The sequence below is a fragment of the Vanessa tameamea genome, chromosome 17, assembly GCF_037043105.1.
Source record: "Vanessa tameamea isolate UH-Manoa-2023 chromosome 17, ilVanTame1 primary haplotype, whole genome shotgun sequence".
NCBI classification, from domain to species: Eukaryota; Metazoa; Arthropoda; class Insecta; order Lepidoptera; family Nymphalidae; genus Vanessa; species Vanessa tameamea.
Window position 1 is genome coordinate 6,617,425 of NC_087325.1, and position 25,453 is coordinate 6,642,877.

Here is a 25,453-nt window from a genome sequence, read left to right on the forward strand (position 1 = left end):
TTCATCGCTACAGTTAGGTATGTTTGCTTCGAATTTTATAGAGATATTGATTGTAGTAACCGAGCTTACTAATTACCAAAATATACGGATTGTAAGTTCGTTGTTTGTTTTCCTTGAATATGATTCAGTATTAAATGCGTCATTTAAATCATTAGTCCTGTTGCTAGGTTATAGTTTGCAAATCCCGAGATTCTGTGTTCAACCGTTGCGTCGAATACAATGTTATTTGGGTTTTTTGTAAATTTCTCCGATTAGAAGTTAAAACTGCCGGGCATCGATACTCGTAAAACCTTTGGTCTAGTTCCTGACTTTTTTGTGGTGGTGTTAGATTTTCCTTCCTAGATGCCGTATCGGATTACGAGAATAAGGGTTCATAAGGCACAAGAGAGTACACATGTATTTGCGTACTCTCTTGTACATTATAATACTGTTCTGAAAAATTGTCTGACCTGTGACTAAAATTAGCCAGAAGGATATCAATAAAATTCTGATGATAAAAGGTGATTTTATTGTGTCACACAAGTGGTATTTAAATGTTTTCTAAAAGTCAATAAATATTTAATAGCGTTAAATGCTGTAATTTAATTTAATAGAAACAAACAAAATTCTAAATTGAATTAATCATCCACATTATGCAAATACAATAAAAAGCTTGTGATCAATTGTGGATCAAATTTTATGACCAAGTCCGATATGTACATAACATCCGTAACATTGATGTTTATCTCGCTATAAGAAAGAGCAAAACAAGGCTAGAATTTTAACGAAGGCGACTTAGAATTTAAAACGCCAATAGGAATTTATTCATTAGAATCACGGTATGTGAGAGGACCAATCAGTAGTTCTAACAGACCAAATGATTGATGTAAATAGCCAACCACCTGCAATTGAGCAATGTGGTGAAATAAGCTTCAAATCCTTCTTCCCGAGGATAAGAGACATTTCCTAGCAGTGAGACATTTACGGGTAATTGATAAACTGTCTCGTTGGTTTCATGACCAAACCGCGGGTTAGACCAAGAAAGTTATTGGGTTTTTAAGCCAGGAGTCGGAAAATTAGTAGTTCGAGTTGATACTGCGGGTGAACTCTTTGAAAATTTGTTGGATTTGCTATCTCATCAGGTTATAAAAGTTAGGGAATAGTGTAATACTCTTGTGCATTATAATATCTTATGAGAATGATCTTCGCGGCTCAGTCAATTGAGTATCATCATTTTATTTCTTTATAAACTTGTATATTTCAGGGCTTAAGCTAATTTATGGAATGGTTCATTGTGTATATTCATATTATGAATAATTTATTGAAACAATTATATTCGTCCGCATTCAACTTACATATCATAAACTACTAACTAAACTTAACATGTTTCACTTAGATAGCTAGATTATTGGGGAAAATTATAGGCTATTTAATTTTACACTACTACCCTGAATTGAAGGGCAGTTAGTACAAACATTACGACAACTATGATACAGCTATTCAAATGACGAGAGGATAAAAGCCAAATAAACAACATTTGACATCGAATTGACGCAAAATAATTGGTCGAGAGCTTAAATAATCTAATCGTTTTGAACATTTGAACATCGACAAAACTGTCATCGGATCTTTGGAAGTAAAATTAAAATGGATGTATGTAGTTAAGTGAAATAGTGTTTAATTATAAATAAATATATAGTAATCACGAACTGTTAGTAGTTTACAATATAGCTGAGCTATTAGAAAATCGCATATAATACCTAAATGTAAGGTTTGATTATCTTCATTTCTTCTTCGATTGGAATAGGCTATATGTACGATCCGTCAATGTCCGATCAAACGGTTTAAGCGGAATTAGTTAACAAAGTCAAATTACAATGTAAAACTAAACCCACCAAATCAACCAGGCATCTGTCAGAGCGGGCTCGGGGGCTGAGCGAGAGGAGTATAAATTAGAACATGTTTTTGTGCTTCCTAAGACTATATCATGTGATTAAAATTGTACCTAAGGACGCTACGGTTTTTTATATAAATATTTTTTGCACAGCCATTGTTAAACGAGTTTTTGCTAAGGCGAATTCATTAGAATTCCAATAATGATTTCATCTTTATACTATCAAAGATTGATGAATTGATACAGAGTAATATAATAATGTTTGATATAATATTATGAGTTTTACTTACAATGCTTTTAATATTGATTTATGTCTATGTACTTAGTTCGCGATTGAAAACATTTGCGCGGTAATAAATACCGTAGCGTTGCTGAATTAAAAATAGTATACTTAAAGATAGTGTTGTATTTCAGTCTTATATATATTAAAAAACTTTTTTTTTCCCACTGATGGGCTAAGGCCTCCTCTCCCTTCGAGGAGAAGGTATGGAGCATATTCCACCACGCTGCTCCAATGCGGTTTGGTGGAATACACATGGGGCAGAATTTCGTTGAAACTAGAGACATGCAGATTTCCTCACGATTTTTTCCCTCACCGCCGAGCACGAGATGAATTATAAACACAAATTAAGCACATGTAAATTCAGTGGTGCTTGCCTGGGTTTGAACCCGAAATCATCGGTTAAGTTGCACGCGTTCTAACCACTGGGCCTTTTTTATTTACAACAGCTGAATTTATAGGGCGTTTTTACTGTAATAGTCACTTTTATCCAGGCAATATAATAGCAGGATAAATTTTTTTTTTAATTTTATTTTGCCAATAAGTTGCAAAGCATAGCACCTTCTTTGGTATTTCATGGCTTAAACTTCAGTACTCGCCCTTTTTCTCGGTGATGCTGACGAGGCTAATAAGGCCAACAGTACAAAAATAAAAACTAATTTAGTTGTCATCTCCCTTTAATTACGCTGGCTCACTCACAATTGTGTCGCTACAGTATAAACTATAAAGGATTGATAAGGGGTAGTGATAAAGCAATTGGTATTATATATGCAGCTATTATATGCAACCCTAACTAATCCGATAATAGTAAATACTTAAACACTTAAGTAACAAAGGACTGTCAGACTACGAAATCACGTGGGTGGACCATTTTGCAATATAGGAGTGATATATCAATTTGTCAGTCAGCTACAGGGCAAAAACTACACGATTATGTAATCATAATCGTTCCAATTATAATACAAAAGCAATTTAAACAGCACTATTGGTACTATTTGATTGGCGGCTTGTTTATAGTTACGTAGTCAGTTGTGCTGATTCTAGTGTACACAATGAACTATTATAATTTGACTTATATCTATAATTTGAAATAGCGTTATACTTTTCAAACTCACACGAGAGAAAGAGATAAAAAAATTTAAACCTAATGTTCTTAATTTATTTCAATTTAAAAATGGAATAGAAGATGGGTTAATTATGCGATTATTGGTCGAATGTTTCTGTTTGACACATGAAATAAATACTGATGATTATATATTCATGCATACATACACAAATGCTTATGAAAAAATAAAATCTTAAATCCAATAACGATCGGATTATTTAAATTTCGAACCTTTAAAATCTGTGCTCATTATAATAACGTACACAATTTTTAAAATAATAAAAGAATATATTCTCGATTTAAAAAAGAAGCATCGCCAAATCGAGTACCAAATTAACGTTTAATATTAAACGATAATTAATAAACACCATTATATGTTAATAATTTTATTAATTTTAACAAACGTTGATTGCATTTTTACAGAATTAAGATGATTAAAACTGAACATTACGAACCTATTTATTACGGAATTTTAAACACCCATAATAATAATTAAAATAAACAATGATCTTTATACCACATTAGAAATAAATATAACGGGTCAATTATACGTTCTATTTGACAATAGTAAAGTAAATACAGAAATGATAACGTTCGGAAATCTCCCGGCAGACATATTGTTTTGTTGGTTTAGAGGTCAACGTAGACGTCATAAATCATCGTCAATATTGTCATTATTGTTTAAGGAAGTTAATATTATATTTCATGCAATATCAAGTTGTCTAGTTTCTTGTTGTTTATTATTTTACTAAAAATTAATAGGTTTAATTTTGACTCGTTCTAAAATTCAATTCAAACAAAATATGAGTTCTTATATGTCCTACTATTAGGAATAAGTCGTCTCCTCTCTGGAAGAGAAGTGTCGAATCGTATTCCATCACGTTGTCTGATGAATGTATACGTCAAAATTCTATTCACAACGATCATTATTCCTCACCATGTTTTTAATCACCTCTGAACAGGAGATTAATCATCAACTCAAATTAAGTACCTTAAAAATCTCGTAGTATTTCATATCACTGAAATTTATGCTGGAATCAAATACCGAAGTCTCTCATATTTATAAGTGCTTCAAATTAGGATAAGTGGTCGTTATCGTTTTTATTGGGCAAGTGAAAATACGATGATGAGATGTATTCGAATGTTCAATCTTCAAAATTATCTAATACATACTTACGATAAAGTAGCTGGAGGCGAAGAGATCTGGTATTTTTGGAACCTTTTTATTTCATGTTAAGCTGTCGTTATCTCATTTTAAACTGTATATTTGAGGTATCTGTTTTCTTATTCTCGAAGAATAACTTTAAATTAATAAAAAGATTTTATAAATTAAAAATAAACGTAGATACGAATTTGATTCCAAACAATGAACACTTAAAAGATGAGATTGAAACGTGAAAATTGGTATTGAAATGAATTGATTAAAAATATAAAACATTTTATAAGTTTATAGCAATTAAGGTGAGAACTTAATTTTTAATTAAATAAGATCTATCTTTTAAGTTTTATTCAAAGCAACTACAGACTTCTATCTTGAAGATAACAACTTAAATGTTCTTTAATAAAAACGAATACAAAGTATGTATCCATTAGCATATATTTGACGATTATTATAGCCATGCATGCTTTAACCCTTAAATTATAAGAGATACTTAAAAAACTAAACGGGTATTTCATACGATGACTCGTAAACGTTGGGACTTTAATGCATAACAAACACTTGTGATGCAAATTTTACACAAACAGCCATAAAGAGAATATTCAATATGAGTGTATAATTAATATATATATAAAGTTAAAAAACGTTTTAATTAAATAAATGTAAATAAATACTTACAAGGGAAAATTGGTATAAAATTCAACTGCAAAATTTGACCCGCCTTTCTAAAAGTTGAACTTTATAAAAATCTTGAAGTAATTCATTTTGCCAATTAAAAAAAAAAACAAAATATCTCTAAAGATAAGTCATTACTGTTTTATTTATTGTTACATTTAATTTTATATTGTGAAATATTATAATTGTTTTTTATTTATAGATATTCCACAAGCGGAATTTTATTAAATTATATCAGTCCAAACGAATTGTCTCGAGAATGTAGCAGTTTCGATCTCAGCTTGGGTCTTCAAAATACGAGCCTACGAATTTGACCCACGGTAGCGGCTCGACGTGTCTGATATTGAAACAAAATTATTATGTCGGTAGGAATAAATGGCAGTCGATCAAATTCTAAATTTAAAAAGTTTAAACACTTAGTCTATTGTCATCAAATGGCTAATGTCATCAATCTCTACCTTTCCTTGATTACGGATTTTTATTTATGTTACATTTCATATTTAGATGGAAATATAAAACGTGGTTTATATTCTATAGTATGTGAATTATTCAAATCAATGACGCCTTCGCAAGTTTTATTTAAATATATTGTAGTATGAGTGGTTGCCTTTAATCTGGTCTTGCGCAGATTTCTACACCACCTACAGTGGCCTACGCTGACTGTCCTCAGATCTAAAATCAACTGCCCATCTAATATTACGTATTCTCAAAAGTTTTATAGCGCTTCACACACTGTAACCAAATGTCATAAAACTCCATATCAAGTGTTACTTAACAATTCATAATTGTAGTAAAATCATCCGAAAATTTTGCGAAGAAAATATCAAAATAACCCAAAAGAAGATAGAATAATTAATTATCAGCGTAATTTATAATATGACGTCAGCGAAATAATTAAAAATAATGGTGTCTTCCGCTTGAAAAATAAAAGGAAAATTCGATATAAAAATCAGTCGCGTCTTTCAAAACGAGTAAAAATAATGGGAATCGCGCTGCCTTCGGGGACAATTTAATGATGCACTTTTGTAGTTATTACTTTAACCTGTGATGATTTTAACTGCTACTTAATAAGAAGCGGTCTAATTCCGGTTTTATATTTCTACTTATAAATATGGATTTTTCTTAGTATTTTGTTTGTCTGCAGAAAAACTCACGACGACTTAAAATTATAATTATTCATTGAATATTACAAATATTAACGATGTTTTCGAAAATGTAATAAATAAGTTGTTATTTGTCGATATTTTTTTATATATTATTATTGATATTAAATGTGTGATAATACTTTAAAAATAATATTTACCGTGAATCTATTCGATATTTATAATTTAAAGAATTAACGATGTCACGATCGATTACTTGTTAAACTACACGTATTGACATAAAAATTAATTTAATTATAAAATTATCATGATGAGAAGTTAATGACCTTTGAGCATAGGTAATAATTATTTTTTCATCGCGTCAAAAGCAATTTGTTTTGCTTCACAAGTGCTTTAGCATCGTTCAACCCGCACAATGTACAGGAATTTTAATGCGACTCCTGCTTTTTATGTTTTATTAACTTATGTGCAAGCATTTTAAAATCATAAAAGTGTTACTTGCATAAAAATAAGTCGAGTTATGTTTCAGAACGTATATTTAAATGTATGTTTTATAATAGGCACTTAGTACTGCAGTTCATGCGCAATCTTTTTTTTTTTTAAAAAGTTATTCAGCATTTAAAAAGGAAGTTCTAAATCTGTTTAATTTTTCGTTCAAAAACGGTCGCTTACGTTATTATTGACTAATTTAATAACAAGGAGTTTATCCGAGGCCAACGGCTCCTACGCGGAGTGGGCATCGTAAATCTAAAACTTGTCTAGACATAGCCTGCTGCCAACTAACTAAACTTTGAAACTTAGTGCCAAATTCGTGGGTGCAACAACCGATAGTAGTGAGTTATAAAGGGTAAACCCTAATACAGGTTGAGAGATTATGCATCTAGCTTTAAGATGATAAATCTATACGAACCGGTAAATGATATTTGTTTAATTAAGTAATGTTTTGCGTAATCTGTGTAATCAATAATCCACTATTGAATAAAGATATCACTAGAAGTGAATTAAGGCATATATTTATTGCTACTAAATAAATATAAAGTTTTTTTACTCTGTGGACAGTTCTGAATGTTTTTCTTTATCTGTGACAGTTTTGTCAGTCTTTACGAAAAAACGCTCTTATTTTCAATTTAAATTTACATAATAGGTTATGTTTTGAAATATGCAACATAATCATATTTTATGTAGGAAGCGTATAACCATAACTTAAATATGCTTTATAATGATGTCAAGGTCGTTTCAAACGGACTTTTTGCCTGTATCAAAAAAAAAATTTAGATTGATTTTACTTGCCACGTTAACTTTACGATATTAAAAACAATATAGATAGTCATTCATTGGTTTCTAAATAAAATTAAAAGAAAAAAAAATGTATCAGTTATTAATAATGCAATTACACATTGGTAAAAAATAGTTTGGAGTTAACATTATTTTTTAAACTCAAGATATACGAGACGAAAGAAAACTTCACACGCGCATGCGTACACATGATTCTAGAATCACCGAAATTCTGTCATCAGGAGAGAAATATTAATTTGTCATAATTAGGATTTTTAAATATCGAATAATATTTAGTAACTTCAAAATGAGAATTTAATAAACAAAATGACTACTTAATAACCTACAACTATAATAGAAGTCTGTGGCAGACATTTTAATTTAGACTTTATCTCATTTTCTATCATGTTACATTTAACAGGTTGTCGGTCTTGTAAATACATAATTATTAATACAATGTTAATAGCATTAATACATTACAAACATTCGTATTGTGATTACAAACTTGTCATAATCGAATGAATAATAATAGGACATGCAATACAAATTATTACACGCTATTTTGTTTAACTAAAGTAATACTGTCTCAGACTTCATTTAAGCTAACAATCTCATTGGGGATAGTTTATTCACCTTATTGTAATTAAAGAAGACTAACTAAATAAAACAAAGACTCAAGTAGTATATTAATATTATTATAGAATTTTCCATATCATACGAACCGATATAGTACTGTGTTTAGATGATAAGAATCTTAGCACTAAGGAGTTTTCATGTGTTTATTCATCTGTCATCGGTGAGGAATGAAAACTTCGTGAGAAAACCTGCATGTGTTGCATGTAAATCTGCCGCCACACGGAATTGGAGCAACGTGTTATAAAGCTTTATTTTACCACACTGTCCTACTGCGTTTTTATCAAACGTGATCGAAGTGATACAAAAAGTTAATTTCGTCCCGATATTCTTTACCACCGATCTACACTAACCATGTTCAGTCAACATACATACATTTTTAGATAATACCAAAATCATTTTATATGAAAGATTTACTGTGGAAAGTTATTTATGGCTAATAAGCTATAGACAATATTAAAAATTTATATAACAGTTTTCGTTAAATTTTATTAGTAGATAAATTTATATGTATGTATTTTATCTGAATTAACTTTATTTGAATTAAACATATATGTTCCTATTTAATACAGTCGTTAATTATTGGGTATTTTAATATGTAATTATTTATAAAACTCGCTTCGAACAAGTACCAGATAATTCCCGAATTTAAACTCCAATTGAATTCGTGTTCAACATGATACATAAGCAGTTATGAATATTAAAAAAAAGACTAATTTAGAAACTTTGAATGATTCTACGCATGTTAATCTTGACCGAGTTTTTTTAAAAGTAAATTAGGGGAAAAAAACACGTCACTGCCTTTCATTTTTCACTTTGATTATTTAGGTATACTAATGTATATTTTTCACAATTGTCCCATACTGTACCCGTAAAAATAACATAATGTATAATAATTATGTACTGTTTAATTATAATAATGTTCTTTTTTAATAGTATTATATCAAATAAGTGTAACTTAATAACTTGAACAATTTTTGTGAATATGATAATACTTTAATGATCCCAAAATTAATACTTGAGCAGCACGCCGGAATCGATTCCTAACCCGACAACGACGAACCTTTTTCTCCAGGTGTTTTTATGTGAAATATTTCCTGAAATAAGCTTTAGATAAAAAACTCGATTAAGCATGCTATATTTTATTTGTTGTCATTATGTCCTACATTGATATTTTAATTTAAAAATATATATATATAAAAATTTGTGTATTTGCCTTTACACCCAAGTAATAAATGATATTAAAGTCTATACTAATATTATAAGAGGTAAAATTTATTTGTATGTATGTAGAGGATAATCTCCGGAACTAAGGATCCAATTCTGAAAAAAAAACTAGAAAGCATTTCCTGAGTGCTAAAGTGAACACCCGTATCTGACAAAAGCGAAACCGTGGCGGAAATTTTCATATTCATAATACATACGCACAATTCACGAATAATCGGTGTATAAATATTTAGATAGATATTTATAAATAAATAGATAAGTACCAGACTATTCGACGTGTAACATACCTTTATGTGTCTAATATGAATATATTCTCCGATCATCTTTTTAAAGCATGAGAAATAATTACAAACTCATAACAATTTTTTTGTGCCCGCTGAGTCAATACACACTTCCTGAGGTATTGATTTCTTTAATATAATTTCATAGATAATTTTACTCCTCAATAAAAGATTGATGATAAAAAAGTGTGAAGTTCATTGATTTCAATGCAGGATATGTAAATTAAATTGGAAATAGTTGACGATGTAATTTCAATTGTGACTAAGATTGTCGGTTTATTTCGCGGTAGATACTGCATTTTAATAGGTGGTTCGTAAGTTTTACTCTAATAACAAAAGCCCCGAAGAATATCTTAATCTGATTCACGAGAATCTATCCACGACCCAGATTTAAAATAAATGTATTCGTTGAATATAGTTTCATTTTTAATCCATCCAATTCGCGATTTGTGCAGAAACATACACGTCCCGATATTCGATATTTAAAAAACTATATCGTATTTTAGTTTCAGTACCTACCGATAAAAAAATAGAACACCAGATTCATATTTGTTCTATTTTATATCTGTGTATACATTTATTATCTGTGGAAACCACGAGTATAATAATAATTAAATTACGCGTGAATTCTTTATATTTTTTAAAATTGAATTGAGAAATAAGGACAAAATATCTTAGGCATATAAAAATGTCTTGAGACATGTAGTTCGTGTAGCTAAAAATGGCCAGTGCGATGGTAGACTTTGTTCAAACTCGTCTGGGTAGGTGTCCAACCTCATCACATATTCTACCGCCAGCAAACACCTAACATTTTTGCGTTTCGGTTTAGATGAGTGAGCCAGTGTAACTACAAATACAAGGGACAACATATTACCTCCCAAGGTTGTTGTCACATTGACGGTAAGAGCAACATCTTGCAGTGATAATATATATGGTCATTGTGACCGCTTACCATCAGATAAAAGTCCATTTCCCAGTCGGTTTACTTAGTTAAATACACAATAAAAAAAATCACGACCGTGGTACCACTAATGACATCGCTATCTTGTGAAAATTAAATTTATTAATACAGCGAGCAGCATCTTTTAAAAGGTACACGTGCCGCAAATTTGTGGCGTTATTTATAGTACTTTGTTTAAACGTGTACGGAGGTCACAATACAAATATTAAATGAACTTAGAACCACTTTGTCAGGTTAATGGCTGCTTAATATTTCATTAAATTCGCTTTCACGAATAATATATTTACTTGATAGATTGTTTTAATAATACATTATATATTAATATATTAAGTACTCATACGTCACTATCGTCTTTATCTAAATTGACTTTTCTTGAATATGGAGAATATCTGAACCAACGGCGTCGCTTGCGAGAAATTCAATTTGTGATGAAAATCCTTCAAGAAATTGCATACAACCCCTAACCTAGAACTTTACCCCATTAAGGGTAATCAAGTAACCTATCCGTCATCTGAGTTCAAGTTTGCTTTCTACCATATTTCATCAACAGTGATTCAGTTGTTTAGCCGTGAAGGCGTAAAAGACAGAGTTACTTACGTATTTATAATATTAGTTCAGATAAACGTACATTCCAAATAATTAATTAACTATAAGAACAATATCTGTTTATAACATTTAGCTTAAAACTACGTTGGTATTTGGTTTTATAACAGTCACTCGTTTAATTATTATTTTAAAAATAAACAATTCCGAGACGAGTAAAATTTATTCATCAAGTCAGTCGCGTGCTGATCACTATTTCTCTTATAGAACTATTCTGTAATAATGAACTTTGAAACTCACCGCAGAACACGATTGTGAACTATCAGTTATGTATCTGATGTACTCAGTAAAATAAATATTACATTTAAAGAATGCAAGCATCAAAATATCGTATATGTAATTCGATTTTCAACATTTCACTAGTAAGATACAAAGTGACATCCAACATATTTTAAAAATAGAATATAACCCGTAATTTTCTTACAAATATTGTTTAAGAGGTGTTTAGTTAAACAATGCTATCTTCTTCTTTCGAATACTAAATCATTGATGTCAGAAAGAGATAATTCATTGTGTAACTAAACACCCGCTTAACAACATTTTTAAGTAAGTGAATTACAGAATAGCACTGCTGATAATCGTTTTCTCGCAAAGTAAATACTTAAGAGTAAATGAGATGCACGTATTTGAATACCAAATTATCTTACAAGTGAACACGCAAAGGTTACTTTGTGTCAAGGGATAATGATTATTTACGTAACGAGGTGAATGAATGAAGTGAATGAAATTTCTCTGGCTGTAGGGCTTTGTGCACGCCTCGGTGGACCCTCATCAGTAATTCTACCGGGTTGAAGGGAGAGTTAACCAGTGTTATTACAGGAACATAGGACATAACGTCAAAATATTTATTCGATATTTAAAATGAGTGGTTAATGCTTTCATTGCAAATGCGGAAGTGACCACGTCATCGGATCGCGCATTTGTCCGTGTGTCTTCCCTGTATAAAAATCTAATTTTCGACCGCGGCTTCGTCCGCGTGTCACCGGAGCGGTCATAAAAACATAGCATGTCCTTGCTTTGTACCAAATTTTAACAAATTTATTTCAATGGTTTTCAATGGTTTGATCGAATTTATTTAAATAAACGCGTAACAGACAGAATTACTTTTACATTTATATTATCAATACAGAGTAAAGAAGACTTACTTTAATTATCAATTGTGGATTTGGTCTTGAATAAATCTAGTAGCATTTATGTCATATAAACTTCTATAACTTATTCATATACTTACAGCGTTGGGCAAACGCCAACTATTCCAAAAAAAAAAAAAAACTTATAACTTTACTCATTAACAAATTTAGACAAATATATTCAATAAAAAATATAGGTGATATGAAAGTGTGCAAGTTTAAACTGATTTACGTTTAGGATTAATAATGTGTATCTTCTTAGTCGTAAAGAATGATTACTGAGTTTTTACCGATCTTTTGTTAGATTCAAAATTAAGAATAGAAGAAACGATTCATGACTGCATATAAGAGCCTATTTGTATTAGATATACCGTGGTTTGACTTTGTATGGCCACTTGTAATATTCTAGTACAGGTCACTTCAGTAACTTCGGTACACTATAGTGCCTAAGGTGGAGTAAGTTATAAGAAGGCTTCGGAAGTTAATTAGCTACGGTCCTTGTATGTGGTCTGGGACGTGTCTCAGAATTTCCTCCGACATACGAAGTTTTCAAAACAGGCTTTTCTTTTGCAGTCATGTTTTTATTACAAATATTCTAACTTTCAATTTCTTTATTGAATATTGTTTTACTGGCAGTTCATATATTATACAGATATCTATGGTATTAAAAAATATCTAATAAACTGTTAATCTATGAATATGTCTTAGTTGTTCAATGCATTTACTAAAAATAAGAATCAAATTTTAATTACGGTCATAGCTAGCTCATCGTAATAGTTTCTACGAGATATTTAATTGTTGTGTTTGCGCACCACACACGTCGCTCCCTATCGATATATTGATATAAAAAATTTGGTATGGGTATTCTGGTATGTTAACACACTTGTTTACATACCAGAATACCCACAAACAGAAATAATACTTATTTGAGGAAGACAACTGGCACACAATAAACAAACTATCGTCGTACAGACCAATGAAGTTGAATAGTCATCAAACAATCTAAAATTCAAATCGTGATGCTGTCTGGAAATAATAATAACTTAAATGCAAATAATAGAAAAAATATAAGTAACGTATAAAACGTCTGAAGACACATGATTATTCAAAAAAAGAAGTATCAACACGTGTGACGAGCTTTGGTGTTAAGGATGAGTCAGCAATGACATGCATCGCTGAATAAAACACATAATATCACTTACACGCAATGTATACATGCATATTTATACATAATATATACTGTCGTAGAATAATGGGTTTAATAAACATTTTTTTCAGTGACATTTTTATTAAAAACGATTGTCTGGCTTATACGCTGTTTAGCTTTATATTATTAATCCCGATTTCTCTCGTTTTGACATTCGATGGAAGAAGACAACATTGTTCACTAATCACATTATAAACAACATTTTAGGTTAACTAGCAAAACCTAGCCACGCGTGGCTGTGGCTACGTTATACGTTGATTTATATTGAATGTAGGTAAATGTTTGGCCAAAAATCTTCTCCGAAACACGCTGAATATAATGATAAAAAAAACGTTTCTAAATATTCAATAAGTTATTACGTGTTGCGAGTATAAAAAAACAGCGATCTTTTCATAGATAGATACTAGCTGTGCCCGTGACTTCGTACGCGTACGAGTTTATTGTTGTACCTAAGTCACTCCTTATTACATCAGCTACCTCTCAGTGAAAGTCCCATCAAAATCGGTCCAGTCGTTCCAGAAATTAGCCGGAACAAACAGACAGACAAAAATTGTAAAAAAAAAATATTTTGGTATATGTATTATTACCGTGTATACATTGCATTTAGTAAAAAGCGGTTATTTTAATATTACAAACAGACACTCCAATTTCATTATATGTATAGATATACTAATTAGTACTGGTAATTTGATTCCATTTTTAAGATATTATTTATTTTACACACTTCAATAGTGTTTCTATTCTCTAAGAAGTGACTTCGTATCCGTATTTGTATATGGAAAAGTGACTAACGCTACTTTTGATTCGTGAATCGTTTTAATTAAATTAATTTTCATTAATTTATAATTAAAAGCCCTTCCAAGCAACGGTGGTTCAATGGATAGGAAACTAAGACCTTATCCAAATATCGTGGTTATAGTCCCAATGAAGACCATTGAATTTTCATTGCTTAGTATATGTTTATTAATGATCACGTGCTTAGTGGGTATTTCACCATAGCACGATGAACGATGATAACGTGGGTGGAAATTAAGATATAGTATGTGTTTACACTAAACCATACTGGAGCAGCGTGGTGGTATCTTTAAGCGTTATCGCTGAGAGGAGGCTTTTGCAAATCAGCAAGACATTAACAGACCGTTACTTTATTCGATGCAACTGTAAGCGTTGCGTCTATGGTTAGAGAATAATAAATTAATAGGTATTTTATATTTGTAGTTTGTTCAATGTATTTTGCTACAATAAATAACGACAATCAAGATAAATTTGAAGTTTGACAAACAAAATAAAAACAAGTGTATAATAATTATGTAAGACAATATTTTATATTCAATTCAAACACGTGTGCACACTTTATTGTGGTTACATAGCGTATTGCGAAATGCTGCGGACCAATGTTCGCTCGCCCTCTGATAACGGAGAATAGGAATAATCCCGCCGATAAATCTCAATACTTCGACATTTTGTCTGTTGCCGAAGGGCTCCCCAATGGATATTTATACACTCGAAAGAACCTACTTGTTGCTGAGGTATGTGTGCAGAAAAACATCCTTGCGGTGCGACTTAAAGGGAAATATAAGAATTTAAAAGAACATCTAGTGATATGGGTTTGTCTAGGATCTACCTAGGTGGATATATATACACTCATATAAGTAAACGGCTAAACATAAATATGTAGTCGTGCTAAGTGTATATGTATTGGTTAGAAGGATTAGGTTAAATCTAGACCAACATATAATAAGTAGTAAGGTATTCCAGTTGTATTTAATATTAAAAAATAAATAAATAAAAATAATTAAGTAAGTTTTACTTTTTAATTTCTCATGTGTGGTTATGGCATTAGTTTTTTCTTTTTAATCGATGATTTTGTTGTTGTCAAATGTGTCCTACTTATTTTATATTTTTATGTAATTTGTTAGTAATTCAATAAATAAATAGCTTAGTGATGATTTAGTTCAATTGTGAATTAGAGTATAATTGATCCAAAATAATAGTTAATCCTTTTGAAAATTGAAACGATATAATCACAATTAAAAATATTGAATCGATTAAAGATATCGATTATAAATTAGTTACCTGTCGTTTCCTGTCCTCGTTTTTATATGATATATTTGGCTCACGATTATATTCAAATTATTATTATTATAAATCATGATCTAAAAATGGCGCCAATGACATAACCGGTTTGTGTATATGTGGGTTATATTTTGATTATACAAATACGGACAGCGATTAGATTATTATAATTGTAACAAAATGTAACTATTTATTGGCGGCACTTCCTTGATAACTAAACGATATAAACGATAGACTCCTTTTATGGAACCAAGTCCTTTTTCCTAGCTAGTCCTATCCTTTTTAAGACTGAAAGTAAATTGACTTTTGTTTTGTAAATGACCCACAGTAAAAAAAAAAAAAACGAATAAAACTTTACACACTGTTTATTCGCTCAAAGTTATAATTCGATTACATTTTTTATATTTCATTTAATTTAGAATCGATCAAAAAAAATCGTTTCAACAATATAAGTATTATCCTTTTCATTATGAAACCACAGACAATAAATAACAAACGATAACCGTGTACAGATAATCGATAAATCACATAGATTAAAACGGGTAACTGTGAAATCGCGGGACTTAAGCCTAAGTAAAGTCCGGAACTAATCGCTTATTCTGGAATCTAAACAGCGTGCTTTGTACGCGGTTTCATGAACCATGAAGTTATTGGTATATATTAAATTTACAGTAGAATGTTACGTTGGTAAACTGCTTGGTTAATGTTTGGTTAATGTTTGTCTAGTTTGATTATGAAAGCGATTGTTATCATTGATTTAGTTTTTCAAGTTCCTGAGTCACTTTTAAAGGCGTGATGCAATGAAGAAAGAAAAAAGAAGTACCTATTTGTTCTATTAAAAAAAAAATACTTTTTTTTAAATTTATATTGGCAACGATCTAAGATTTAAAACAAACAACACTTTTTATATAATTAAAACCAAATTGAGATAATTTAAATATATTTATTCCAAAGAAAAATAAATCATAAATCATCTATCATATCGGTACATATATAGTAAATATATATCTTAATAGGCAAGATATCATATACAAGAACCTACTGAATTTTCAAAGAATCACTGTGAAATAATTTATCGTAAACAATAAATTCAGCGTCTAGGAAAGTTATTGTCACCCACGAAGATTGTATCGGTTTGCATATTAGAGAAACCTTTTCGGAATCACGTTTTCTAACAAAGCAGTAGCATTGTTCCCTTAGAAGATGTGGGCAGGCATTGCTCACGTGCCAAAACCTGACCACATTGGACACAATGGACGGCTTAGAATGCTTATATAATTCGAAATATTTCGCCATTTTCTCTAATACAAGAGCCGAAACTGAAATCTCAAAATCAAATTATAGGAATTGACAAATGATTATTGTTCAAAGAAAAGATAACCTTTTACTTGAAATATTGCTTTTGAAAATGATTTTAAAATTGAAATTTTACTATTAAAAGAAAATCATTCGAAATACAAATGCATACAAGTGTTGTAAATAACTTATCGATAAAGGTTTATTTATTTTATAAAGTGCTGTTTATGTTCTAATTAGCTAAAACTAGTGATTAAGAGCTTTGTGCAATACAGTCTAAACATGTAACACAAATTCACGAATGCAACAATAAACAGTATTACTATTCACAGTAAAAAACCCAAGAGTCATAACATTTAATTTCCAATTTTATACCATAAATGTAAAAAAAAAATCGAGAATTAAAAAACACAACTTCAAAGATTATAAGACGTTTATGAATTAAATTTTCATTGTTCACGTTTCATTTAATAAGACCACGACGTTAACATTAATGGTCTATACCGAACCTTATTTACTTAACGTTCATTACAGCAATAAAAACTTAGCACGACTCAATTGAAATAACCATAATTCAGTATGAAGATATCAGCACATCGTACATTACGCGCCCACGTGTTACTTAATATAAGCAAACCCACATTGGATACACTTATCTTCATCTGTTTAAACAATGGAACAGAATAAGCCGTAAATAGCAACATTTTATTGACAAAATTATACCAATTATACAGATTTATTTAATCAGTTTTAATTTTTAAGACTTATGTTTGAAATGCTTTACTTTACTCGAATGATTTTGATATTCTACTTTTGGTAGGTAAGTTTCATAACTGGTCATTTGATTAGACAAAATGATAAAATTTTTGTTTATGTCCACCTTTTTCGTTTTGGTTCGTTTCTGAATATTTTAATGTAAAACGCAATTTTAAAATAGATGACACGAAAAGTCATTTCCAAATCACGAACAATATCATCGATATCCGTTTCAAAAACGAAGCGCATCACTATCATATACCAACGACCAACGTTTGTAAATTCCAGGTTAATATGACGAAACGTGAATACAATTCCAAATAAAGTTTTATCCTTTATCAGTAGTCTAACGAAATTAGCTGCCTCGTATGTCGTAGCACCTAACTTTCATTTTCACAATGAACATCGTATATTGCAATAATAAACGGATATGCTGTTATTGCAATTTCTATGACAGAAGCAAATAGTGCTATAAAACTTTCGTATTGTCATCGTCATGAACATAATAGTTATCTTGAACAGGTTTCCCTATTGGCTCATAGATATTGCAGTTAGCTTTGCAAGAGGAACTTTATTCATCGTTCTATTTCAAAAGTTAATCTTATTCCTTGATTATTGTAACGCTGATGTCTTATTGTCTTAGGACTATTGTGTCTTTTAGGGTTGAATTCCGAATTAGATCAATGAAAATTGTTATACTTTTCTGTCAGAGGTCGGAGTAACCTAAGACGTCAGCATTGTTACAAACAGTCTCGTTAAAAACATAAAATATAAGTCGTTGGTCTGCGTCTGCTGTCTCACCGGTCGTATCGGATCGCTGTCTTATCGGATTATGAAAGTAAGGGACTAGTGAGTGCACCTGTGTTTGCGCTCAGACTTGTACATTTTAATATCACCTGCGCAGCTGAATAGTCTCTATTGAGTTAAGTTGACGGGACTTAATTGTCACATTAACATAAAAAATAATTACCCGCCGATAAAAAAACTTTACTTCCAAAATGTTATCCTCAAAATACTTTAAATACTTCAACATAAGATTATGTAACTAACTATTCAGTGGCTGCCGTGATGTACGTAGTTGATTTAGAATCGACGTTTTATAAGTTTAAAGAAATAATATTTTTTTACATAAGTCAGATCTTATCATTATTAGATTACTGTCATTTTATTTTATTCTAAGGTAATGTGTAGTCTTTCTTCGGCTACTACTAGTGTAAACCACAGTGGCGTGCAATTGGAGAGGCCTATGTCCAGCAGTGGACGAATATGATCTGATGATGATGATGAATGTATAGTCTAACCAATGAAAATAAACCTTAAAATTACATATTCCAGCGATTTACAAATAGTTGGTCTATAAATTGCACATCTGACAGTTCTTTAATTTTAATACAACAGTATTCTTCTTAAATACTTATAACCACTTTAATTTTACTTCCAAAGTTCTCAGACCAGCTTCTTTGACGTTCAAAAAGCTATTTTTTCGAAGATCATAGATGATTCAAACTCTCGACCAATGATATCGCGTTAATTCGATGTCAAAATTATTTATTTGGCTTTTGTTCTCTTGTGGTTCCAACCACATAGACAGATATGTCTCTGATACCGAATAATAACAAATCCGAGCACGTTATTACAAATACGATAGAACTATTGATTAACGTATATTTACAAAATAAAAGTAACTGCATGTAAACTTCCTACAGCTCTTTTAAGGCAATCTGTCCTTTTGAGGATAAGCCTTAAAACTCAGCGGTACGTGCCCGTGTCATAAAAGAACACATTGTTTGGTAATGATTCTCACTGAGCCAAGATGGCTCGTAGGTAAAAATATTATCAATGTTTCAAAGTCTCATAGTTTCGGTCTACGATTAATTACCATAATAATATGTTGCAGACTTCCTGGGTCACGTGGTTAACGGGAGGAACGATTGATAGATAGGGAAATGGATACATACTTTGCCAAGTCTTTTACCGGTTAAAATTACAACACGATTATAAAATTGTGTTGATTGTCATGTGTTTGGCAAAAAAGTAGCCTATGTTCTTCCTTGGAGTTCCAGTTTGTTTCATACAAAATTGTATCAAATTCGGTTCATGTAGTTTGGTAGTAGTAGAAAGGCCTACAGACAGACAGACAGACAGACAGAGTTACTTTCACATTTATAATATTAGTATCGAAGTATAGATTTTACGAATAGTATTTGAAAATGTTTACTGAATTATTATTTGTAGATTTTAATATAAATTCAAAAAACAGTTTATGTAAGTTTCATAAAATTGTCTACGCTACAATTTTGCTTGTCACTTTTTGTCACGTTAAGCAACCCGCTGTAAGAAGAGAATATGAAAATTTGTTTTCTATCAACAATAATTTCTTATCCATCCGTTCAAAATAGCGAAAACGCTTCAATGTAGATTTATGAATCTGAAACTCGCGTGACAAACAAACGGTTATTTCGTTATAAGAAAAAGTAAATTCCAACGTATTTAAACATACAACAAAAAATTGCGTAATTGTGCGTTAAAATCATTAATTAAAAAAGTAATAAAAATCGTTAACATTTCATATACGATTCGAGTGTTCAATTCTGAATATATATACATATTATAAAACTAAGTGCCTCCCGCCGCGTCTGTCTGTCTGAACAAGTCAACTCAAAAACTACTGAAGGTTTTTTCCGGTTTTCGCCAATAGAAAATATAGGTATATAATTCATTAAAGGTTTTATGTCTATTAACTGAAATTCGACGATAATTGTTAAAGATCCCGGAAAAAAAATCATGCAGACTCGGAACTTTGCTGACGTGACGCGTTAACTAATAGTGATGTATATTACGCTAGAAACGTTTTATGTAGACCCTCATTGTACGCATACGAAGTCGGGTCGGCAAGCTAGCCAATTATAAACTAAAGCATATGGTACAAATATACATATACAGAGAAAACTGACAAGCAGGTCAAACACAAACCAATAACAAAGTTAGCTTTAGTTGGCTTAGTTGAAGCAAACAAAGGCGAAGCGAAACTTGCAAGTATAATAAATAATTAAGTATTTGTACAGAGTTTATTTCCAATTGTTGTGATTTTAACTAAAACTATTGTCTTATCAAATAAATTTAAAAACAGTCTGCACTTAACTAAAAATATCACTCCAAAGGTTAGTGATAATATTCGTTTCGTTTTCCAAACACTAATTTTGTTGTTAGGAAGTTTGAATCTATTCGCGCTGACCTTTCCGTTGTGATAAGATAATGTTTACACAATCGACATCCAACTGAACAAAATGGGTTGTGTAAAGCGAAAGAAAGTTAATTGAAAATCGACTTTAAAAACACCGCAAATAAAATGTCTTGAATTAAAGTAATTCCTGCTACAAACGCTGGAAAGTTTCAACGAATCTTCAATTACGAGAAGTTCCTTTGTAATTCTGATGTTACAGTGTGTCTAATACTTTTTATCTCAGTACGAAGAAAGATGAACAGTCTTTAGAAAGAGAAAAATCAACATTAGGAATGCTTTCAACATGTGATAGTTATTAAATATATTATTTATATCAATTAAAATATTATATATATTATGATTATGTATTCCTGGCCGATTTTGTCAACGATGTCACGTAGACTTGTGATGTGTACTGTCGAACATATTTTATTGAGCTGTTCCGCGATTGAACCCGGTACCGCTGAACTAGCAGCCTAATGAAAGTAATAAATCAACCAGGCAATTAGTCTTTAAAATATACAAGCCTATTTGAATATGAATTAGTGAAAACATGGAGTAAATAACAGGATTATATCAGCATTAATTTTACTTCACAGTGATATATATTTATGTATTTTTAATAAAAACCAATCGAAGAGCCTTAAATATTAATATGTGAGAAAAAAAATAGTTAAAGAAATAACAAAGTTAATCTATACTAATATATAAAATGTTTTCAATACATCATTCTAATTGCTTGATCTACTTTGAAATAAACAACCGTTACAATTCATTTAGAAAAATTATTAAACGGAAGCGTAAAGATTATAATATGAACCGCTGCAAACGCACAAATTCGATTATTTCCGATTAACTTGAATCGAATATTATCACGAGTTTTTGCACCAAATCATGACAATCCGATTATAACCGTTAAAAATGTTGGTACCGTAAGCAAATTATATATATATATATACATATATCGAAAATCTCAATCGCCCAAATTACGGTTGGCAAAACAATGTCATAAATATGTAAGTATAAAAGATAAAAGTCATTTTTATCTTTACCACCAAAGAAATAATCGAATGAAAATCTACAAACTTATAAATAACCGTCGTTAAATTTAAATCCTATTACCGAGTCACGGTCGCTTTAACAATAAACGTGAACGCAAACTAAATGTTCTTTCTGAAATACATTAAACGAGAATAATGGTAAATCACTTCATCAGAAATGTATAACGCAATTATAAAATTAATTCAGATAGAAATACATTATTACGAGAAGATCGACCACTTTCTATTTGATATGATCTTACTTCAGACTGAGAAATGTATTCTGCAATTATTATAACAATGGCCGGCAAATGTGAAATGAAAGTATTGATATCTTTATCAATGGAAATTAAGATGGACGATTTGTGATAGGCTTTGGTTATGGTTTATTAACGGTCAATTTGCGTCCTACTGTCATTCGTTCATAGGCAGAGGTTACGGGGACAGTTATTCAGTCGGAATGAACGGAATGGGGAACCGCTTTGCTCTCCAACAATGACCGCATTCAATGTGAAATAGTGGATAAGCCATAAAATATTCATAATTCATATAACAATGAAATCATCCGAATCAATACATCCCCTTTATAAATATGTGTAATAAACATATTATGCTTTGTATAATATTACCGGTTTCATTAGAGACTAGTAGTGTTCAATCAATTATTATTTCTCACTTAAACAAATATTTTCGTAAATTATTTTTTGTTATATAATAAAAAATAAATTAAGAAAAACACTAACTTAAAATAGATTTCTACAATCTCAAGGATATGCAATTAAGCTATTATAGATGTTAAAACGGAAACAAAATGTCTTAAAAAAACGAATTATAATTATTAAGGAGAGGTTAGTACTCCTTTGGTAATTCAAGGTTATGACAAAGTCTTTGAACGACAAATTATAAGCTTACTATTTCTGCATAAACTATACATCTTAAAAGTTTTTAGGCTCGAACGCGTTAATCTCAGTAACTACTATCAGAATTTGAAAATCATTTTTTGTATCGTCTGAATTTGAGGTTATAGGCTTACTATAACTTTATATCACGACCTTTAACAGCAAAGTCATAGACTTCATCCTACTAGCGAACTTTATCAACAAACAAACAATAGACTCGTTAGACATCAATGAAATGCGTTAGAAACTACGCGGATGCGAACTACTTTAAAGATAAAAAGACAAAAAGTAAATAACAGTTAAATCATTTTTTATAAATACTGTACGAGTAATTAAATCGTTCGACAACCTAAAAATTAACGAGCTACTGACAAAGAGAACACTGACAGGCATCATAGATCTCCACAACGAAATAAACTATGTCGTAAATCGTGGCCCCTTACAACGATTTTACTGCTAGACTAATAAATAAATTTATCCGATTGTGGAGAGTGTAGAAAAAAACGGAGAGTTCAATAATAGCTATATTACTTTCGACGCAAGCGCGTGTGCCGAACACTATTTATTGGTTCGTGTTTCTAATAATACAGCGAATCTTGTACAATTGGCGCGCAGCGTATGTGAAGCTAGCCTAGTATTATCAAGTACAGGAGTGATTGAAACCCTCAATGACAGATGGCAAACACAATAGGCATATACGACGCGTCATTGTTAGTCCAATTTCCTATCGAAATAAACCGGGGGCATTTTTGCGTATTCATCCTATTCGCTTCTCTCTATATTTCCGCAACAAGATATGTCGGATTAATGGTTATTATTGATTATAACATTTGACAATCATAAATAATTGGTGGCAAATAAATTGTGCAGAAAATGATATAATTATTAACGCAAAAATAAACTGAAACACATGAATTACAACGATATAAATTTATAAGATTAATGAATATTGTTAAAAAGTGTGAAATGTGCTACTAATTAAAAGTAAATTACCTGTGAAACATGAGTGCACAGATTAAAAGCAACGTAAGTATATCATTTAGAAAAGTAAAAGTAACGACATAAAAAAACACAGTGAAATATTATGTATTTTCAAGTCGATCTTTACATTTAGCGTCGCATAAATGAGGGAATACTTCCAAAAAAATTTGAACGCAATTTTAATAATTTTAGATCGTTTTGATTAGATTATGAGTAAGTTGAAATTAAATAAACAACAGCAACGTGTTATTAATAGAGTATCTGTCCCAAAATTTCCCTCGTCTGTTCTGAGCCAAACATCACGATAAATATAAATATTGGACAACATCACATACATTACTCTGATCCCAATGTAAGTAACTAAAGCACTTGTTATGGAAAATTAGAAGTAACGACGGTACCACAAACACCCAGACCCAAGAAAACATAGAAAACTTATGAACTTTTTCTACATCGACTCGGCCGGGAATCGAACCTGGGACCTCGGTGTGGCGTACCCATGAAAACCGGTGTACACGCTACTCGACCACGGTCGTCAATGGATCATGAAAACGTTTATTTCTGTAGTTAATTAAATGCCAGCACAAGGACAGTCATACATAACTCTATTTCATTTTAAGATTAATTCCCAGACTATAAATTTCTATCAGATAGCGTGAGGTGGAAACTACTTTCCATTACAATCACTTAATAGCGCTAATTATTTACGACTATCTTGTAAATTCTTCATTTAAAATTAATTATATTTTATCACTTAAACAACTTTATTGCGCGATTGTTCAAAACTAAAGTACGTTGTTTATTGTTATCTGTTTCATCAGTATCATTGAAAATCAGAACATTGATTTAAATTTTCTAATTCCGTGTAAAAGTTATAAATATCTTATAATACCGTTAAATTATATAAATTTTGTGGTAGTCACATTAATTCCTTTGTGGTTAGATTTCTCTAGGAACTCGGTATAACTATTTAAACGACGTCGATTTATGGATGCTTTCACACGTACTCGTAAAGTGTTCATTCTTACCCTTCTCAAATAATTCGAAGTTCTTTTTTTTTCACTTTTCCACTTAAGCACCATTCCACTCAATTGAACTTTAAAGATTGATCGTTCAAATTATAAGTGCTTGGTATACGTTTCGTTTAATATGTAATAATAATAATGTCTTCATTATTTTTAAATAGAGATTATTAAATATGACAATTTGTAGCAACGTGTTAAATATATCTTTAAACGAATGTCATTGTTAGGATAATGTTGTACGTGATATTATTATTGTTTGGTATAACGAACGCAGTGAAAGCGAATTAGATACAAATGTGCCTATGATTCGTGAATCATAGGCTCATTTGTACTTTCCTCTATTGGCTTTCTACGTGTAAATGACGTAAAATTGATGGCAAATAACTTTAAAACATAATAAAACAATTCGAACGAATAGTACGATACAATTTATTTTAACTTACTAACATTATTTGACCTAATCCTTTTACTCGTTGCAGTTATCTTAGACCTTATTCATGAGCAATAAGGGTGATAATGCAATGAAGGAAATGTATAATATATTCTCTGGACACTTTAGATTTGTAAATATGTCCGTGGGCGAGGACACTGATTCATTGCGGACAGACGTCCCACTCTTAAGAATGGACATACTCATATCGTGAT

The 25,453-nt window shown here is 30.8% G+C and overlaps 1 protein-coding gene across 4 annotated transcripts in view; it reads right to left on the bottom strand.

The window, feature by feature from the left end:
- Positions 1–25,453, bottom strand: part of Rapgap1 (Rap GTPase activating protein 1) — a 269,144-nt gene that overhangs the window by 118,215 nt on the left and 125,476 nt on the right. The gene's annotated exons all lie outside the window — the stretch shown is intronic.